Genomic DNA, 21,043 nt, shown 5'->3' with positions numbered 1-21,043 from the left:
AAGGATTAGCTGTAGTGTCTTGGTAAATGTTTAAAATCCATTTCTCTGGAGAAGGAGCACATAAGATGTTAGAACTTAGAATATAGTGTCAGAAGTTAGAATATAAAATCTGGAACGTTAGTGGTGGAAGGAACCCTAGAACTCAAAATGTTTGAGCAAAAAGAATCTTCAAAACTATTATGTTCAACCTCCCTTTTTATATTCAAGGAAACTGGTAGGGAAACCAAGCCCAGAAAAAGGGAAGATTTGCCCATGGTCCTACAGAATAACAAAGTTGTATGTAATCTTTCAAGTCAAACTGACCTTTAACTCTTATCACCATGTCTCCTGTCCATACTCCCAGCAATCTGTGATCATTTCTAATAAACTATTATTGTTAGTAGTTCTTTGTCATCACTTTTGCTTTCTCCAGTGGCACTCAAATCTTAAGAGAAGCTAAGTAGCCCTCGAAATTCTTCTTGGGACAATTCTTGATTCAATTTTATTTTTCCCATTCCCCCAAAACTACAGGCAAATCAGTGAGAATAAGGGTAAGAAATCAGGATTCCCCAGTCCAGAGACGAAATTGTGAAACTTTGTGGGTGTGTGAAAGAATGAATGAAGTATTTAAGTACTTCCCATGTTGTAGGCCCCATGGATATATGGTTGTACATGGATATACTGGTGGTTATATATGAAAAGGAAGACAGTCCTGACCTCAAAGAGCTTACATTTTAGTGTGGGGTAGATGGGAAACAGCACTTAAAAGACATAAAGGGGACTGGGGTATGCTCAACCATGAAGATAGCTGAGAAGTGGTGTGGATATCTGGTTCTGGGCACAAGCAGGGGAGAGCTAACTGATCAGTGCCTAATGTTCCCTGGGCAGAGTTCAAGGTTGAGATGTCAGAATTTGTAATTGGTCAGAGAGAGTGAAGGAAGACCCCTTTACCCCCATTCCTCTGACACACCTATATACATCTTCATTCTCCCTGGTCAGCTTGAAAGTCCCAATACAATGCTCTGATTGTCCATCTACCATCCCTCAACCTGACTGAGGAATGTAATTCTATACAAAAAAACAAAAAATACAAGTTGCATGTAATTGGAAACAATGAAATAAAATAAATAAATATAAAGTAATTGGGGGGCAGTGGAGAATCAGGAAAAGTTTCATATAGTCAATGTATTTACCCTGAGTTCCAGGATGAGGAAGCAAGGAAAGAGTGAATTCTAGGCATAGGAACCACTCAGGTCAAAGGTTTGGAGAGGGAAATCCAGGGAAGATGGAACAGCAAGAAGGCCAGTCTGGCAGGACACCTGTGAGGCCTCATCAGTATTTAAACTGAACCAGGTTTAAACATCCTGAGAGCAAGGACTGTCTTGTTTTTAGAGGATCATAGAACTGGGAGCTAAAAGGGTCTGTAGAAGCATCTATTACAAGCCCTGATTTTATAAATGAGGAAACTGAGGTATAGGATTAACAGAGCTGGAAGTGAAGCCAGGAGTTGACTTCAAATTTAGGGTTTTTTCCATGTCAAAATTTTCCTATCTCCCCCAAACTCAGCACAAGACCTTGAAGAGAGAAGGAAATTGTGATATAGAGGGAAAAGCCTTGAACAAAGGGTTCAGGAGACCTGAGATCAAGCCCACACTTTACCATCTGCACGACCTTGACTGGGCAAGTCCGTCCCTTCTCCTCTCTGGGCTTCAGTTTGTTCCATCATTTGTAAAAAAAACAAGGAGGTTGGACTAAGTGATTTCCAAGGTCCTTCCAGTTCTAAAACGGAGTAGTCTTTATCTCCTTTCAGCCTCTCAGTAACCCTCTGAAACCTGTTGTACAAGTGTCTCCATTTAACAAGTAAGGAAAGGGAGATTCAGAAAAGTTAAATGACTTTTGCATTCATACAGCTAGTAAATTGCAAGATCAGTTTAAACTGGAATCTTCTGTCTCCAAATTCAGTGATCTTTTTATCATATAGTTCTCAGTATCTGACACAGAGTAGGACCTTAATAAATTTTTGTTGACCATTGACTATGTTCCAGTTACTTAAAAATTGTTAGCTGAATTAGAGGAGAAAAAGAGAAGGGGAAAAGGGAGAAGATGGATGTTGGAAAAAAAGAAGGAAAAAGAGGGAAAGAGGAAACTTCTAGAGAGAAGAGGGTTGAAGTGGGGAAAGAAGGGGCTGATGGAAGAGGTGGTTATTAATAAGTGACCCAGAAGAGCCCTTACATGGGAGTGCTGCCTCCGGAGGACCCTCCATGGTTCCGGCCTGGAGGTTAGGAAATCCTGGGCTAGAGAACCCTTCAGGTTACAAGTGACTAAGGGGACAAAAAGATCCTCCCTAGGAGTAGGTACAATACTGGCTGGGAGATTTTTGGTCAAGTAGGCCCTTCTGGGTAGAGCCCTGACAAGCTCAGGAAGTAATGCAAGGAAAATGACTGTCATCTCCTCCTAGGCAAGATTTGCAAAAGATGGCACTGCTCTCACAGCTGAGCAGCAGTGTCTCCAGGTCAGCCTCCAGAGACTCCTTTATCTCAGATACAAGTTTGGAGAGAGAGGCAGTTCTGATAAATCCCTGCTGGATTCTGAGAAGTTGCCACCCCAAGCATCATGGCAAACTAGCCCAGTTTAGCCTTGGCTCTTGTCTTTGACCAAGAGAACTCTAGCATTTAGCAAGAAAGTGAAAAAGTTAGGATGGGTCAGACTCTCTCTGGGATAAGGCTACCTGAAGACAAGGATACCAGGCATTGACGAAATACCCCAAGAGGCTCAACAAAGATCCTTCAGATAGGGGAGCAAAGAGAAATGAAGAGAAGGGAGGTCTCTTCTCTGGCCCTTACAATTTCTTCGTTGCCAAAGCTCTTTGTTGACTGAAAGAAAAAACAAGGGTGGGAAGAAGTCGATTCTGTTCTCCCTTCCCATCTAAGACTTCCCCTTGTTTCTTTGGCCCCTCCTCAAAGCCTGAGAACTCTTGTCTCCAATTTTTAGTTCTTAAGTCATCTCCAAGTCCATTCATTCACTTATTTATTCCTTAGGAACAGTGTAAAGAATACTGTATTTGGAATCAGAGAGCCTGAGCTCAAACCTTAACTCTGCTATTTGCTAGTTATAGAGTCTACCAGTAACCCCTTGTTCCCATTAAGGCTTAGTTTCCTTATCTGTAAAATGGGAGAACTGAGCTAACTGGACCCTTTCCTTTCAAAAATTCTATCATTGTTCACTTACTGACATATTCATTCAATGCAATTTTAAAAAATTTATTATGCACCTACTTTGATCTGTGCTTCATGCTCAAGACCTTGAAAAAAACAAGGTTTAAGATCAGTGAATCAACAAGCATTTTAAGTGTCAATGCTAAGTGGCAAGCCTTGTGCCAAGTGTTGAGGTCACAAGACATGAGTAGAGAAAAGTTTCTACCCCATTCTAATGGGGATGTCATTATTTAAGTATATACAGGATGTATGCCAGATGAATATATAAGGGACACTTAATAGCTGGGCAGATAACCCCTCTTTCTAATCTTATGAAACCCACAGTCTAATCACAACATTTCATGGGAGCTGGATCCTTTGAGTTAGGAGGGACCTCAGAGATCATATTGTCCAATATGCCTATATCTGAACAAGATTCCTATCCAACATAATCATATCCTATCTGCAAGATGATTGACAAGAGACCTTCCAGCCTTTAGTTAAAGACTTCCAGTGAAGCAGACTCCACAGGGAACCTACTCTGCTATGGGAGAAACTGCCCCGTGGTAGCACTCAATCAGTACACGTTTATTAAGCACCTACTATGTGCCAAGCACTGAGGATATAGAGACAAAAAAGTGAATAGTTTCTGCCCTTACATTCTATCCATTGTTCCTAGTTCTGACTTCTGGAGATAGACAAAACAAGCCATGTAAGTAGTTGAAGACAGCTATCCTGTCTCCTCCCAAAGACACACACACACACACACACACACACACACACAACACCCCTTAAGTCTTCTTTTCTCTAATCTAAATCCCTACTTCCTCCTTCTTTTGACATGAAATAAAAACCGTGGTAGCACTCAATCAGTACACGTTTATTAAGCACCTACTATGTGCCAAGCACTGAGGATATAGAGACAAAAAAGTGAATAGTTTCTGCCCTTACATTCTATCCATTGTTCCTAGTTCTGACTTCTGGAGATAGACAAAACAAGCCATGTAAGTAGTTGAAGACAGCTATCCTGTCTCCTCCCAAAGACACACACACACACACACACACACACACACACACAACACCCCTTAAGTCTTCTTTTCTCTAATCTAAATCCCTACTTCCTCCTTCTTTTGACATGAAATAAAAACCTCCCCCCCCATCCCTATTCTCTGCATATCTTCCATCTTCTCAGTATCCCTTTTCTAAACTGTAAGGTTCAATACTAAGCCATATTCCCCAGCCTGTCATCTCAGCAGAAAGCTAGACTATTAACTTGTTCTTCCTTTTTAAGTTCAATCAATCAATCAATCAAGATCTAAGTTGGCTAAGTATGTTGGTCATCCTCTTCAGCCTCCAGCCTCTATTTGCTTCTCTTCTTCCCAGTGGATTTGGTTTTTCTTTCATTCAAATTTTATTCTTGAGCACCTCCTACTCTTTCTAGGCTGACTTTCTCTATTTTATTTTAGCTCAATGGGATACTGACTGTTCTTTAAATGAACCTTTAAAATGAATTTTCCTCAAGTTCAGGGTGCATGTCACACTGTATACCTGACTTTCCTTCTGTAGCACAACCCCCCCCCCAACAAAATTGAGTCATTCCCCTACCACCACCCCAGGATTCTTATCATCCCTCCAGCCACTCATCTCCATCCTGGGGTTCCAATCACTCCCCCTACCTCCCACATCCATCCCAAAATCCAATCATACCCCCCCACCTAATTCCCACTTCCATCCCAGGGGTTCCAATAACTTCCACTCCAATAACCCTGTTGGTGAGAATCAAACCCAGAATAGAATTTCCTTTTGCTGGTTCCTCCAGTTTTTTTTTTACTCAACCTGTGATTTTGATTGCTGTTTGGAGGCCCCAGAAAGGAACTCCCTTTACTAATGCCAATTATTACCTTCCCCAAAGCTCATCTTCTTGAAGAGTTGCCTAGAAAAAATTAAGATACTTACCCATGATCATTTATGTTTTTGAATTCAGTTCTATCTGGCTCTAAAACCAAGTTTTGTATCCGCTATGCCATGTGGATGCCTTCCTCTAGCTTTAGAAGGATGACATCATCAAGGAAAGTCAACAATTTCTCTGATGTGGACGGACTGAATGCCAAATAAATTATTATTAAGACTGAATTGATAAGACTTGGTAAGTGATTTCTATTCTGATTTCTAGGAAAGGTGATGAAAAGAGGAATCAAAAGTAACCAGAATTTTGACCACAGGAGGTTGAATAAATGTTGAAGTTACTGATTGGGAAGAGAGAAAGAGTCAGCCAGATAGTTAAAGATCCCTCATCCCTAAAATGGGGCTGCTAAGTGACTTCAGTGGATCAAGTACCAGACCTGGAGTCAGGAAATCTCATCTTCCTGAGTTCAAATCTGACTTCAGATACTTACTAGTTGGCAAATCACTTAAGTTTGCCTCAGTTTCCTCATCTGTAAAATTATCTGAGGAAGAGAATGGCAAACCACTTCAGTATATTTTGCCAAGAAACTCCCACTCCCCTCCCAAAAGGAATCAGACAAATCTCACACAACTGAAAATATCTTTTTTTTTAGGTTTTTACAAGGCAAATGAGGTTAAATGGCTTGCCCAAGGCCACATAGCTAGGTAATTATTAAGTGTCTGAGGCCAGATTTGAACCCAGGTCCTCCTGACTCCAGGGCCGGTGCTCTATATACTGCACCACCTAGCCACCCCACAACTGAAAATACCTAAACAATAAGAACATCCCTATAATTTCATACTTTGGGTCTGTTTTCTGAACTTATATGTCTTTTCTTTCTGTTCAGGACATCTGCAGTTCTTAATAATGACATTCTCAATTCTGCCTCTGCCTCTGAAATTCCCTCATCTGTATGCCTTCTACTGGGCTTCCCCCTGGTTTCTGGATTAGTTCACCTGTATACTATAGATGATACTCTCCTCCTGCCTTCTCTTTCCTTTCTTATTAACCTTGGATAAAGCATATTTTTTCAGAGCCATGTGTTACTCATGTGTCTTATTCCATTGGGTTTCAGAGATATTCATTAGATGGAATTTACCTTCTCTTGTCAGGTTGTCTTTAATTTCTATTTTACCTGACTTGTTTCCCATATCTACTATGATTGGGGGGGGGGAACCCAGGTTTTATTGCTAACTCACTTCTTTATTGCTGAATTTATTTCCTGTGATTTTTTGAGTACCTTACCATTATTCTTTTCTACAGTATAGCACTCTTTATGGAGTCTGGTTTGCTGGGTACATTTGAACAGTTTTCTTCTTTCCCTTTCCATTTCCATTTAAAGTTCTTTTGATTAGACTTGCATGATACTAAGCAAATACACTTTTTTAAGAAAGATTTTATTTTGAGTTTTACAATTTTCCCCCATTCTTGCTTCCCTCCCCCACCCCCACAGAAGGCATTCTCTTAGTCTTTACGTTGGTTCTGTTATACATTGATCTCAGTTGAATGTGATGACAGAGAAATCATATCCTTAAGGAGGAAAAATAAAGTATGAGATAGTAAAATTACATAATAATATAATGTTTTTTCCCTCCCCAATTTGATGGTAATAGTCTTTGGTCTTTGTTCAAAGTCCATAATTCTTTCTCTGGATACAGATGGTATCCTCCATTGCAGACAGCCTAAAATTGTCCCTGGTTGCACTGAAGGGATGAGCAAATCCATCAAGGTTGATCATCACCCTCATGTTGCTGTTAGGGTGTACAATGCTCTTCTGCTTCTGCTCATCTCGCTCAGCATCAGTTCATGCAAATCTTTCCAGGTTTCCCTGAATTCTCATCCCTCCTGATACATATACCACAGTTTATTAAGTCATTCCCTGATTGAAGGACATTCACTTAATTTCCAATTTTTTGCCACCACAAACAGGGCTGCTATAAATATTTTTGTACGTGATGTTTTTAGCCATTTTTCATAATCTCTTCAAGGTATAGACCCAGTAATGGAAAGTAAATACACTTTTACTAGTCCTTTTTTTGTTTTTGTTGTAATGAACATTTTTTATTTTTTCTCAATTATGTAGAAAAAATGATTTTTAACCATCTATTTTCTTAAAATAATTTTTGAGTTCCAAATTCATTCCCTCCCCTTTCCTGTCCTTGAGAAGACAAGTATTTAGATAAAAGATTATACATGTGCAGGCATGCAAGACATATTTTCATATTAACCATGTTGCAAAATAGACAAAAAGCCAAAACCAAGAAAAACAAAGAAATTGGGGGAAAAGTGCTCTGATCTGCATTCAGACTCCATCATTTCTTTCTAGGGAAATGGATAACATTTTTCATCATGTCTTTAAGAATTACCTTATATAAATCTTTGTATTACAGAGAATAACTAAGTCTTTCACTGTTGATCATCCTTACAATATTGTTGTTTGTAAAATGATGTCCTGGCTTTGCTCATTTCACTGTGTATCAGTTCACATAAGTCTTCCCAGTTTTTTTTCTGCTTGTCATTTCTTATAGTACAATAGTATTCCATTACAATCATATACCACAACTTTTTCACCCATTCTTCAGTTGATTGGCATCCTCTCAATTTTCAATTTTTTGCCACCACAAAAAGAGCTGCTACAAATATTTTTGAACAAATGTATTATTTTCCCTTTTCTTTAATCTCTTTGGGTTATAGATCTAGTAGTGGTATTGCTGGATCAAAGGGTATGCACAGTTTTATAGCCAACCCTTTGGGCATAGTTCCAAATTGGCCTCCAAAATGGTTTGGATCACTTCACAACCTTACCAACTGTGAATTTTTGTTCCAATTTTTCCCTTTCCCTTCCAACATTTGTTGTTTTCCTTTTCTGTAATATTAACCAATATGACTGATGTGAGGTGGTACCTCAGTTGTTTTAATTTGCCTTTCTCTGACCAATCGTGATTTAGAGCATTTTTTTCATATGACTATAGATAATTTTTATTTCTTCTTCTGAAACCTGGTCTGTTCACACCTTCTGACCATTTATCAATTGGAGAATGTTACTAGTCTTTTCTTAGATTAAGTTCTTGTACAGAAGTACTCCTGGCTCTCAGCCAAGCTCCCATCTACTAGCCATGCTGCCTCAAGTCAGCAAAAGTGCTGAAAATATCACCAGTTCAGTGTGTGTGGGGAGGAAAGCAGCTAGGCTGTGCAGTGGATAGAGCACTGAACTTTGAATCAGGAGGACCCAAGTTCAAATCTGGTCTCAGACACTTAAGAATTACCTAGCTGTGTGAGCTTAGGTAAGTCACTTAACCTCATTGCCTTACAAAAACAAAGAAACAAAACAACAGCAACAAAAACCAAAACCAAAGTGGGGGGAGAAAGGGAATGAGGATATTCCCAGTATAGGCAATATCTTGGCTAAAAACCAAGAAGCAAGTCAATACAATACATTTTGAAAACACAGGTAGTTGAATATGTACTCTACATGTCCAAGCTCAGCATTCCCTCTTCCTTCTCCCTATGTCTGCATCACATGCCCCCCCACACCCAGAATGTTTTTCCTCTTTACCTCTAGATAATAAGCCTTTCAAGGCTTAGCTTGCCATCCCCTTGATAAAGACTTCCCTGATATTCTCTTCCTCTTCAAATCAACTTGTTTGTACTACATACACTTCATATCACTGACACCTGTGTGCTAGAGTATAAGTTTCAGAGTGGGGGAGGAGAAATGGGGTTTTTTGGTACAGTATGGGATCTTGGACAGCTTAAGTGCCACAATGGACAGAGCACTAGATCTGTAGTCTGGAAGACCTGAGTTCAAAGCCTGTTTCAGATACTAGTTTCTTGAGGCTGAGCAAGTCGAACTCGATTTCCTCATGATAGCATCTAACCTTGAAAAATTGTTAGGGGGATCAACTGAGTTAATATTTGCAAAAGGTTTTGTACAATGTCTTGTACCTAGTAGGCATTTAATGAATGCTTGTTCCCTCCTCTCTTGGACCTAGTAGGCATTTAATAAATGCTTATTAAATTGGAAAACGTGGCACCTTGGTGCTCATTGCCTAAGTGACCTTGATCAAGACCCTCAATTTCCCTGAGTCTCAATTTTCTTATGTGTATAATAAGGAAACTGGTCCCAATAGCCTCTGGGATTCCTTGCAGTTCTGTGAGCCTATGTATTACATAGAATTGAGTTAAATAAAATGAGATAAGACTGGAAAAGTAAAACAGCCCCAGTTTGTATCAGTAGTTCTATACAATTCTACTCTTTCCATAGCCTCTGGGATTCCTTGCAGTTCTGTGAGCCTATGTATTACATAGAATTGAGTTAAATAAAATGAGATAAGACTGGAAAAGTAAAACAGCCCCAGTTTGTATCAGTAGTTCTATACAACTCTACTCTTTCCCTTTGGAGGACCTCTCATTGAAAAAGTAATAGGGAGCTTTTGAAGATTTCTGAGTAGAGAACTGACATAGTATAAGGAAGTATGACATGACTAAAGGAAGTTAATGTAAAAAGTGGAGGCAGTAAAACATATAAGGAAACTCTTGAAATATTCTATTCTTTTAAGAGTTCATACTAGTTTGGAAGCGTGGGATTTAAGAGGAGAGAATGAATGCTAGGGGGGAATGCTAAAGTAGAATGCACAAGACTTGGTGACTAGATGGAAAAGGTAGTGGGAAAGAATTTTTAAAAAAACACCTGAATTTTGAGCAGTTCCTGAACATGGGAGCCTGCATAAATGACCATGATGCCATAGACAGAGAGAGGGACTTCAGGAGGAGCAGGTTTAGTTGGGAAGGTGGAAATAATTTGCTCAGTTTGAGGTGTATTGAATTTGAGATTATTGTGGGTCATTCAGATGTCTATAAAAGGAGGGGTTTGGACAAGGTGGTCCCTGAGGTCCCTTCCAGATCCTTGATCATTTGACAGTCAGGCAGTTAGAAATGTGAATTTGGAGCTTAGAAGCTTCTACAGTGTTATCTCCAGAAACAGATGAGAGTTGAAACTGCTGAGGGAGTGAGTTTCTAAGGGAGATAGTAGAGATGGAACTGAGAGAGAGTAGGACCAAGGACAGAACCTTGGAGAATGCCAACAGTGAGGGAGAGAAAAGAGAATGCAAAGCTGCTCTTTCAATCACTTAGCCACTTTTTTCTCAAATCAATTTGCTATGCATTTATTAAATACCTGTTTATATATATGGTATCATCTTGGTGTCTGGAATACAAAATTGCAAAGCTATGAAGTCCCTGTTCTCAACAAGCTTACAGATCCATGGGGATACTTGAATAGGGCACTAGTGATACCATAGAATCTAAGCTCCAAAACTGGAAGGAACTTCAGGGGCTTTCTACTCCATTCTCCCCCACCCCCACTCCACCCCTTATTTTACAGATGAGGAAACTGAGGCACGGGACAGTGAAAGTAATTTGACTGGGTCCACAAAGTGTCAGGAGGCAGGATTCACATCCAGATCTTTAAAACTCCAATTTTAGCTGTCTATCCACTATAATCAAGCAGAGGGAGATTGAAAAAGAGAAGAGGAAACAATCAGGAGAAATCTGAGGAGGGAGAAGAGGAACAGAGGCTTTCTTTCAGAGGAAGTAGTGCCCGAACTGAGTATTATTAGACAAAGAAAAGGAATCCACTGGGTGGAGATTAGGAGTAAATTCTGAGCAAGGCAGGTGGGAGATAGTGGACTGTGTTAATTCACAGGGGCAGGAGAATAGAAAGTACAAAATCAGGACAGCAAGTAATTTCATTTGGTTAGAACACACAGTACATGAAATGGAGTAAAGCAAAATCAGCTTGAAAAGGCTGGTTAGAGCCAGGTGGTAGATAGAGGGTTTTAAATATTTGGTCCAGAAAGTGGATTCTGTTCTCTGGTGGTCAATAAGTCACACAAGGTTGTGAAAAGGTCAGACATGCTTTAGGGAGATTATTGGGCAATGATAATGATAATGATGATGATATTTGTCCTTTGTTCTCGAAGAAGACAAGGACATCAAGGGAGGTGATGCCATGACTAGTACATGGATTGGATTAGTGCTGTGCTACATTAACAGCCTCACTTTCTCCTCCAGAGTCATCTGGGTCCAATGGCCAGATAAGAATCAGGATGACTGGAGAGGTATGCGGATGGCACATGCCAGTATTTTCTCTTGTGGAGGTGTCTGAGGCTGGTGGATCATGTGAGCTCGGGAGTTCTGAGCCTTAGTAGGGTTAAAGCTAATCTAGGCTCTGTAATGTGTGGTCCCAATAAGGTATTTGAATCCCTGAGGCTGACTGAGAAGGGAGCCATCCCAGGTTAGTGGGAAAGAGAGACGATCAACCTTTCTGTCCAGATCATTATGGGGATGGGATCATGAGTAGTGTTGAACTTCTAGCCTGGGAGGGGCCACCTCCATTCTCCAAATAAGGAAAGATTATTTTGGCACTTGTGTAGAAAATGGATTGGAAAGGAGATGAGATATTTGAAGCAGGAAAGGCAGTTAGGGAGTGGTTATAATTTGGTAGGCAAGAAGTCATCAGATCCTAAAATGGGATGGAAGCTACATGAGGATAAATGAGGAAAATATGACAGCAAAAGAGAAGGTAACATAGATAGGACTTAAGTCGATAGTTTACTCACTCCTTTCATTCATTCTTTCATTCATTCATCCATCCCCCTCACCCCCTCGTTTGCTCACTTTCACACCCATTTACTCACTTATTGACTCAACCTTCCTGGCTCAGCCAGTCAATCAAGCCAGTCAAATTACTCACTGGTTCCTGGATTGTATCCTGCCCACCCAAAGAACAGGCCCCTTCCTGCAAAAAAAAATGTCTTTTTACTAGGCAGGCCAGGCCTACCAAGAGGAAGTGGACTGGGGGGGGGGGGTGGATTGTTGCTGACTTGAATTTGGATCTAGTTCACCCAATTCCATGCCATTGAGGGTTTTGGTTCCCCAAGATGAAGAGCCTGAAATAAAGTGTAGAAATGAATAGTTTGGAATAGGGAGTGCTAGTAAAATTCTGAGGTTCTTTTTTATCCCATTTATCCATTCCTTTCACCCTCCCCTTGAGCTTCCCCAAAGGTTCACTCTGGGAGAAGGATTTGCCGCTGGTGTAATACTCTGCTCATAACTCTCTAGAGCTCCAGGATACAAAATTCTTCTGAAAAGCCCTAAAATGAACATTTTCAGGGACAGTCCTACAAATGGGAAGAGGACTTACATGGGAACAGGGGTTGGGGAGAATAGGGAGGTGGTGGGTGTAGGTTAGACCAAAGAGTGAACCCTATGGCAGAGCTGATACTTATTCACAAAGGCTGTTTTGGAGACAAGCACTGAGCTTCATGGAGGTCTTCACATGCCAGTAGAAGAAAAGATGGAGTGGGTAGAGTCTGGAGGTAATCACCTAAGAAGAGAATCATTGAGGATTATCTGAAAGGAACCAGAGAGATCATCTAGTTTGACCTCACTAGTTAACTTCTTAACAGGATCATTCAAGTCAATCCTTTACTAAATTAATCAGTCACTATAAGATGAGGAACCTGAGGCTTGGAAAAGTGATTTCTAAAAGATGCCAGAAGTCCCATGAGGCTGAGATCAAATCTGAGCCGGGGTTCTTCCCATGAAAAAACTGCTTTTGGCTAAAAAGGGATCATGTTTCACTATTGCTCTTCAGTAGCTGGCAGATTCTGGTAGACTCAATGATCTCCAAATGAAGAAAAGGAAGCATTAGGGGAAGAAATATAGACAGCAATTCATATGTCTCCCAGCAGCAACGTGTGTTCTCATGTGTTGGGTGGGGGTGGAGGTCAGCAGAGCAGAAAACAATCACTTGAGAAGCTGCAGTTCATCCTGAAAATATCAACCAGTTGTGGAATGGAAAAGGCCAGCACCTGCCTTGGTGAAATTGGAGACCAAGAGAGTGGGAGTAAATGGGTTATGTTTTTATCCCATCTAGGAGTGCCAGCTCCAGGAACCCCACTGACATTTGTGACAATCGGTTATATTGACCACCAAAGTTAATGGGGGTGGGGTGGGAGGTGGGGAAGTTGGAAGAGGGGGTCAGCAGTGGAATTAGAGCCCACATAGCCTTAAATAACTGGTTTGAGCCCACAGGATGTGCTTCCAGGTGAATGAGCTATGAGGCAAATCTAGGAGGTACCTTGGCAGGGACATCTGGAATTACAAAGACTACATCCCCTCACCCCGACCCTTCAGGAAGTTTAGTCTGAGAATATAAGCTTGCCATTGGGGTTACTAGCAGGTCTTTGACAGATTCTTGAAGTGGGACTCATTATGAATTTTTGTAAGGTAGTAAAAATACCTATTTTCTGAAGCTTGAATGTGTTTTGAATCAGATCAAATAGACTCCCTCCTAAAACACCTTCCATTCTAAGAATGAAGCTCTACAGAGATCTTGGAGTCTTGTCTTCCCAGGATGAGGTCAATGAACATTGGACAACTGAATAAGCTATGTCCTAGTTTCAAAAGAATTTTTTTTAACCTGGGGCAAAAGCACTCAGAAGGATAGAATGACTATAAAAATAAAAAATGCAAAAAACATTACAACATAGCCAAATTCCATGGAACTATAATCACTGATTTTGGCCCAGAGATGAAGAAATGCATTTCTTTCCTTTCCTTGGAGAGGTAGGAGACCACAGGTATAGAATGTTGCAGATGTCATTTGTGATTGCTGGCTTCATTGGTTTTGCTAAATAGGAGGGTTGAGATAGAGAGAAAGAGAAGGGGAGAAAATTATACAGAAATAACTGCACTTTTAAAAAAGGCATCAATAAACAGCTGGGGGATGGAATATGGTGATGACACAAAACTAATAACATATAGCATTTATAAAACCCTTTACAGATTTTATCTCATTTGATCCTCACAATTCTGGGAACTAGATCCTATTATTCCCACTTAACAGATGAAGAAACTGAGAGTTAAATTTTCTTGCCCAAGGCCATGCAACTAATTAGTGTCTGAGACCAAATTTGAATTTAGGTCTTCCTGACTTCAGATTCAGTGCTCTAGCCATGGCAACGCCTAGTTATCTAAGATAGTTTTTATGTAGGTGCAATTATACCAGGAGAAGGAAATCCCTAGCTTTAGCTCCCAAAAGTTGCAAAAGAGTGGAGAACCTAGAGTTAAGACTCAGGAAGAGTGGGCTCAGGTACTCCTGAGTTCAAATCTGGTCTGAGACACTTAATAATTACCTAGCTGTGTGGCCTTGGGCAAGTCACTTAACCCCATTTGCCTTGCAAAAACCTAAAAAAGAAAATGTGGTCTTCATGGGAAAGAAATACAACAAATACAAATACAGATCCCTCTGGATGTCACTCCCTTCTGAAAAAATCCTATTGGCTCCTTGTTCAGTCTGGTTTGCTCCCAGTTAGGAGTCACATCTCTCCAGATCCAAGCTAACTGTGTTTAGAGTTGGGGCAGTAAGTGGGATCGGACCTAAGATAGTCTAAGATAATCAGCCAGTGAATCTGTTCCTGAGTGTTCATAGTAGAACCTGGGTCTGGACACTAGGAATAGTCAGAAGCAAACAGATCTATGGTCCCAGTCCTGGTTGGAGGCTTCTTTGATGGTGGAGATCCTGTCCTCAGGAAGCCACCCAGTGAGACACAGCCCTTTAAGAATACAAAGACAGGCAGAGACAAAATAAGTAATGGAAAGAAAGAGGATAAGAAAGTTGAGACAATGAGAAAGATGAGAGAAAGATGAATCGAAGATAGTACACTTTATACTATTCTCCTCCTGCTTTTCAGACTGTTCCTTCTCTAGTTTCTGATCTTCTCCTCTTGTCCTCTCCCCTTTTCTCTCTCCCTTCTCCCTTTCTCCCTGTATCACTCTCTGTCATCCTCCCTACCTCTGTTCCCCTCCTTCTCTTTGGATCTTTCCCTTCCTTTTCCCTCTTCCTCTATGTTCTTCTCTCCCTTTCCTTCTTCTCCCTCTCCTCTTTCTTTTCCCTTTCTCCTTTTTCCTCAATTTTTCTCTTCCATCCTTTCTCTTTCTTCTCTCTCCCTCTCTTTCTCTCTTCTCCTCCTCTCTCTCCTCTCCTGTTTTCTCTGTCTCTTTCTGTCTCTCTGCTCTTTCTCTGTCTCCCTCCCTTTCCTTCCTTCTCTCCTTCATTTCCTCCCTTGCAGAGACCCTGTCCTTTCATCTAGAATCACTGTATCTTAGAACTTAAAATTCCAGTTCTCCCATTTTACAGATAGGGAACAGGCCTGGAGAAAGGTGGAAACAATGATTTTGTCATCTCTATCCTCATCTGTCTGACTCATTTCCCTAGACACAAGAAGTATTGGAGGAAGAAAGGTTCTCTCTAACTCCCTATCTCTAGATAACCCCAGACTGTGCCTTTCCTCCAATTCCCTCTCCAACTTCCTATTTCTTACTTTGAGATTAATTAATCACCTGTCCTTGTGTAAAGAGTGTGAGAATACAACATGACTAATATGGAAATACGTTAAAAAACAAACAAACTATATCAGATAGTTTGCTGCTGTGGAGAGAAGGAGAAGGAAGAGAGTATGGCAGGAAAATGTGAAACTCAAAAACTTGCAAAAGGATGAATGTTGAAAACTATCTTCATATGAAATTGGAAAAAGAAAAAGAGTCTGAGAATAGATTGCCCTAAGTTTCCACTTGCCATACTTGGAACTCCCCACATCAAAATCTCTCCCCTGGCCACTACTGGTCACCTATGTATTATCTCCTCCTCTTAGAACACAGACTTCTTTTTTCTCCCTCCCAATTACATTCAAAAATAGTTTTCAATATTCATCCTTTTGCAGGTTTTTGAGTTCCACTTTTGAGTTCCATTTTTCTACCACCCTTCTTTCCTCCCCCCCCATGATAGAAAACAATGTGATAGAGTTGCACATGAACAAACTTCTCATATTTTTCTGTGTCCAGAACATAGTAGACATTTAATAAATGATTTTTAATATTCTTTTTTGTTTTTGCAAGACAATGGAGTTAAGTAACTTGCCTAAAATCACACAGCTAGTATCAAGTATCTGAGGCTGGATTTGGACTCAGGTCCTCTATCTACTGTGGTCTATCCACTGTGCTACCCAAGTGCCCCAATGAATACTTTTTAAAAAATCAATTTACTCATCGAATCTAATGAATACTTCAACAGAAATTCCCACTACAACATCTTAGACTGGAGGTCGTCCAGTTTCTGCCTCAGGAGCTCCAAAAACAGGGAACTCATTAACTCTGAAAACCCTTCAGACAGATGAATTCAAAAACCATATTTCAGATTTTGAGCTCTGACCTCTCTCCCCAGCATCAATCCTGTGAGCCACTAGGGTGTTTTGACTGGGATATTTCACCTGTCTCCAAATTCCTCCTTATTAAACAAACTCTACTTCCTGATTTCCCTGTTCCATAAATATCACCACTGTTCTCTTCATCACCCATCCAGGGTTCAAAACCTCTATCTCCTTTCTGAATGACTCTTCTTTTTCTCCTTTTTATCATCTTGTTGCCAGTCAGTTCCTGGATCTTCTCTAAAGTTCCTTTGTCACCTCTCTACCTCGAATTCCTCCTTGCCATTTCTACTACCCTGCCCTAAGAGGGTCTGCTTCAAGGAAAAGCACCCAATTGTTGAGGGATCAGAACACCTAAGTACTAGTCTCTGATCTGTTCTTAAATAGTTGTGCACTCTTGGGGTGAGCCACAAACTCTGAGGGGAATTACAGACTTTCTGGATATCTAGAAAATAATGGTGTTGATTAATCTGGTCCAGCTAAATTTAATGATTCCTCTCTCTGGATCTCAGCTTCCTCATCATTCAACTGAAAGAGTTGTATTTGATTTCAAACTTCCCTTCTAGTCCTGATAATCCAGAACCTTGAATCTGACCTTCATTTATTTCCCTTCACCTGGCCCATACTATCAACCCAAGAGGCAGTTTGGCAGGTCTCCATTTTGAGATTATTTTGGTAATCTCATCCCTTCTCAGTTATCCTGGTGGTTTGACCCTGGACAGATGACAACATCTTGGTGTCCCAAAGATCACTTTGCATTGGCAGAGGGAGTCTCCTCATTGGGAATTCCCCTAGCCAATGAAAGATTCAGGTTGTACAGAAAAAAAAATTGATTAGTTTAGGATCCTAGATTGAGAGTTGAAATTGAGTCCAAGAGAGGCTTGCCCTGGTTCCCATAACTAAGAAGTGTATGAGACTGGATTTGAGTCTGTCTTGACTGCAGATTTAGGGCCTTTTCCACTACCCCACCATGCCTCCCAGCACAGCTCTACAACTGGAAGAATGTTTAGAGACCATCTAGTGCCTAGATTCTAGAACAACCTTTCATTTTATTTTTTTAGGTTTTTGCAAGGCAATGGGGTTAAGTGGCTTGCCCAAGGCCACACAGCTAGGTAATTATCAAGTGTCTGAGACCAGATTTGAACCCAGGTACTCCTGACTCCAGGTCCAGTGCTTTATCTATGACACCTAGCCGCCCAACAACCTTTCATTTTAAGCTTAGGTCAAATAGATTAAAAGATTTGCCCAGGAGCAACTAGATAGTTCAGCTGATAGGAGGCTCTAAGTTCAAATCCGGCCTCAGACACTTGAAACTTATTAACTGTGTATTCCTGGGGAAATCATTTAATCCTATTGCCTTGCCAACAAAACAAACAAAAAAACTTACCCAAAGTTTCACTGATAGTAAGTAATAGAACAAGTCATCTGACTGTCAAGTTAACACTCTGCACTTCTTTACCTGCCTCTATCTTTCTTTTCTTCCTCCTTTAACCCATCCTAGATGAATTGCCACTTCCCAGACATGGGAAAAGCATACTAGGAAAAGCATTATGAAAATACTTCAAGGCAGGAGAGACCTGAGTTTGAATCCCAACTTCACCCACTTACTAGTTTGTGTGATCCTGGGCAAATCCCCAATCCATCGGGATTTCTAGTCTTCTGATCCTCAAAATGGGGACAATAATTGTAATATCTGCCATTCTGGATTATTAAGAGGAATAATAGCTGTGAACTTTAATGTGCCACAGAAATAGGACTTCTCTTTTGAAGCAGACACAGTCTTAGACACTTACTAGCTTGCCCTTTGGGCAAGTCACTGTTTGCCTTCTACTACAAAATATGGATAATAATAGCTTCTACCTCCCAGAGTTGCTATGAGAATCAAATCAGACAAAAATTTGTAAAACCCTTAGCATAGGGCCTCACGCGTAGTGCAATGTAAATGTTAGCTATCGTTATTATTGTTTAGCATCATTTTTATTATTACTCATCCAGGTCAGCCTTAGGGAATGAAAAATCAGTAGATTCCAATCTCTTCCCAGAAAGAGAAAGAAAAAGAATCAGGATGAAATCAGATTTAAATAAGTGGACAAATGTCTGGGTTCGTGGGTGGGCTGAGTAATACAAGAAAAATAACAATTCGGGGCAGCTAGGTAGTGCAGTGGATAGAACACCAGCCCTGGAGTCAGGAGGACCTGAGTTCAAATCCGGCCTCAGACACTTCATAATGACCTAGCTGTGTGGCCTTGGGCAAGCCACTTAACCCCATTGCCTTGCAAAAAAAAAAAAAAAACAATTCTACCTAACTTAAATTACTTATTCAGTGTCATACCAATCAAACTTCCAAAACATTAGTGAACTAGGAAAAATATTAATTAAATTCATATGGAGGAACAAAAGGTTAAGAGTATCAAGGGAATTAATGAAAAAAATGCAAAGTAGTCTAAAATATAAAGTATATATTATAAAGTATCAGTCATTAAAATTGGCACAATGGATAGATCACTGACCCTGGAGTCAGGAGGACCTGAGTTCAAATCTGTCCTCAGATACTTAATAATTGCCTAGCTGTGTGATCTTGGGCAAATCACTTAACCCCTTACCTTAAATAAATAAAATTAAAAAATAAAAAGAAATAGAGTAGTGGATCAGAAATAGATTGGGTGCAAAAGAAACAGCAGTAAATGACTCTAGCAATCTATTATTTGATAAACCCCAAAATTCCAGTCTATGAGTTAAAAACTCACTCTTCAATAAAAAATGCTGGGAAAATGGGAAGACAGTATGACAGAAACTGGGCATAGACCAACAACTCACACTCTATACCAAAATAAGGTGGATGTAATTGCAGGATTTAGTAATAAAAGGTAATATTTATCATAAGCCAGACAAGAACAAAGAATAATAATTTATCTGTCAGAGCTATGGAAAGAGAACTATTTATGACCAAAGAAGAGACAGAGTACATTATAAAAGACAAACTGGATAAATTTGATAACATTAAATAAAAAGGTTTTGCACAAATAAAATCAATGCAACCAAGATTAAAAGAAATGAAGTAAGGAGGGAATCAATTTTTACAGCTAGTGTTTCTGGAAAAGGATTCACTTGGGGGGGGGGGCTTTTTGCAAAGCAATGGAATTAAGTGACTTGCCCAAGGTCACACAGTTAGGTGTCTTGTGTCTAGATTTGAACTCAGGTCCTTCTCACTCCAGGGCTAGTGCTCTATCCACTTCACTAACCCAACTGCCCTCAAAGGACTCATTTCTAAAAGATTTAGAGAACTGAGTCAAATTTATAAGGTTACAAGTCATTCCCCAATTGGTAAATGGTCAAAGGATATGGAAAGGCAATTATCAGATGAAATCAAAGCTATTTATAATCATATGAGAGATTGCTCTAAATCATTATTGATTAGAGAAATGCAATTAAAACAACTTTGAGGCCTCAGTTTGGTTTGGGAAGCAGAGAACATCTACAACCAGTCCACAGGAGGCTGTATCTCCTAGATCATCAGTCACATCCTCTTTCAAGGCCCTGAGATTTGGTCTGGGCAGGAGTAGATGCCTCACCTGATTCATCCCACCCGATTTACCTTCCTGGGATGAGCCTACTACTGAACTGCCCCTGAGAGGGGCACCTATCAGATTGACCAATATGACCATAAAGGAAAATGATCAATGTTGGAGAGGATGTGGAAAAACTGGGACACTAATACATTGCTGGTGGAGTTGTGAACTGATCCAACCTTTGTGGAGAGCAATTTGGAAATATGGCCAAAGCTCAATAAAACTGTGCATACCCTTCATCCTAGCAATATCACTACTAAGTCTGTATCCTGAAGAGATCATGAAAAAGGGTAAAAATCCCACATGTACAAAAATATTCATAGCACTTCTTTTTGTAGTGGCAAAGAATTGGAAATTGAGGGGATGTCCATCAGTTGGGGAATGGCTGAACAAATTGTGATGGAACATTATTGTTCTATAAGAAATGATAAGGGACAGGACTTCAGAAAAACCTGAAAAGACTTGCACCTAAGGTTGTTGAGTGAAATGAGAACACTATATGCACTAACAGGCAACACTGGGTAATGGTAAACTATGATGGACTTGTTCATTTTAGTAATACAATAATCAAAAACAATTCTAAAAGACTTGTGATAGAAAATAAGTGAAGACCAAAGCTTACTATCTTCAACTTTTAAAACTTGTCTTCTGTATTATTTTTTTTCTCTGTAATCCTTTTTCTTCCATTTGGATTGATTCTTCTTTCACAACATGAACAATATGGATCTATGTGTAGCATGACTATCCATGCAGAGCCAATATTAGATTGATGTGAAGGGGATAGGAGGGAGGGAAGGGAGGGAGAAAAATGTAAAACTCAAAACTTTACCAAAAAATGATTGGTAAAAAGTACCATTACATGTAGTTGGAAAAAAATAAATAAAATACTTTTTTTTAAAAGTAGCTGGATGCAGGGACTCTCCCACATTCTATATGATGTCAATCCATCAATCAACCAGTGACTACTGTGTGCCAGATGCTACTGCATTGGGTGCTAGAAATTTGTTGTTCAGTTATTTCAATTGCTTCCTACTTTTGTTGATTCCTTTTGAGGTGCAGTGGTTTTCAGTTTCCTCCTCCAGTCTA

Source organism: Macrotis lagotis, chromosome 1 (assembly GCF_037893015.1).
Source record: "Macrotis lagotis isolate mMagLag1 chromosome 1, bilby.v1.9.chrom.fasta, whole genome shotgun sequence".
Lineage (NCBI taxonomy): Eukaryota > Metazoa > Chordata > Mammalia > Peramelemorphia > Peramelidae > Macrotis > Macrotis lagotis.
The sequence above is the reverse complement of the archived record's forward strand: the minus strand, read 5'-3'. Positions refer to the sequence as shown.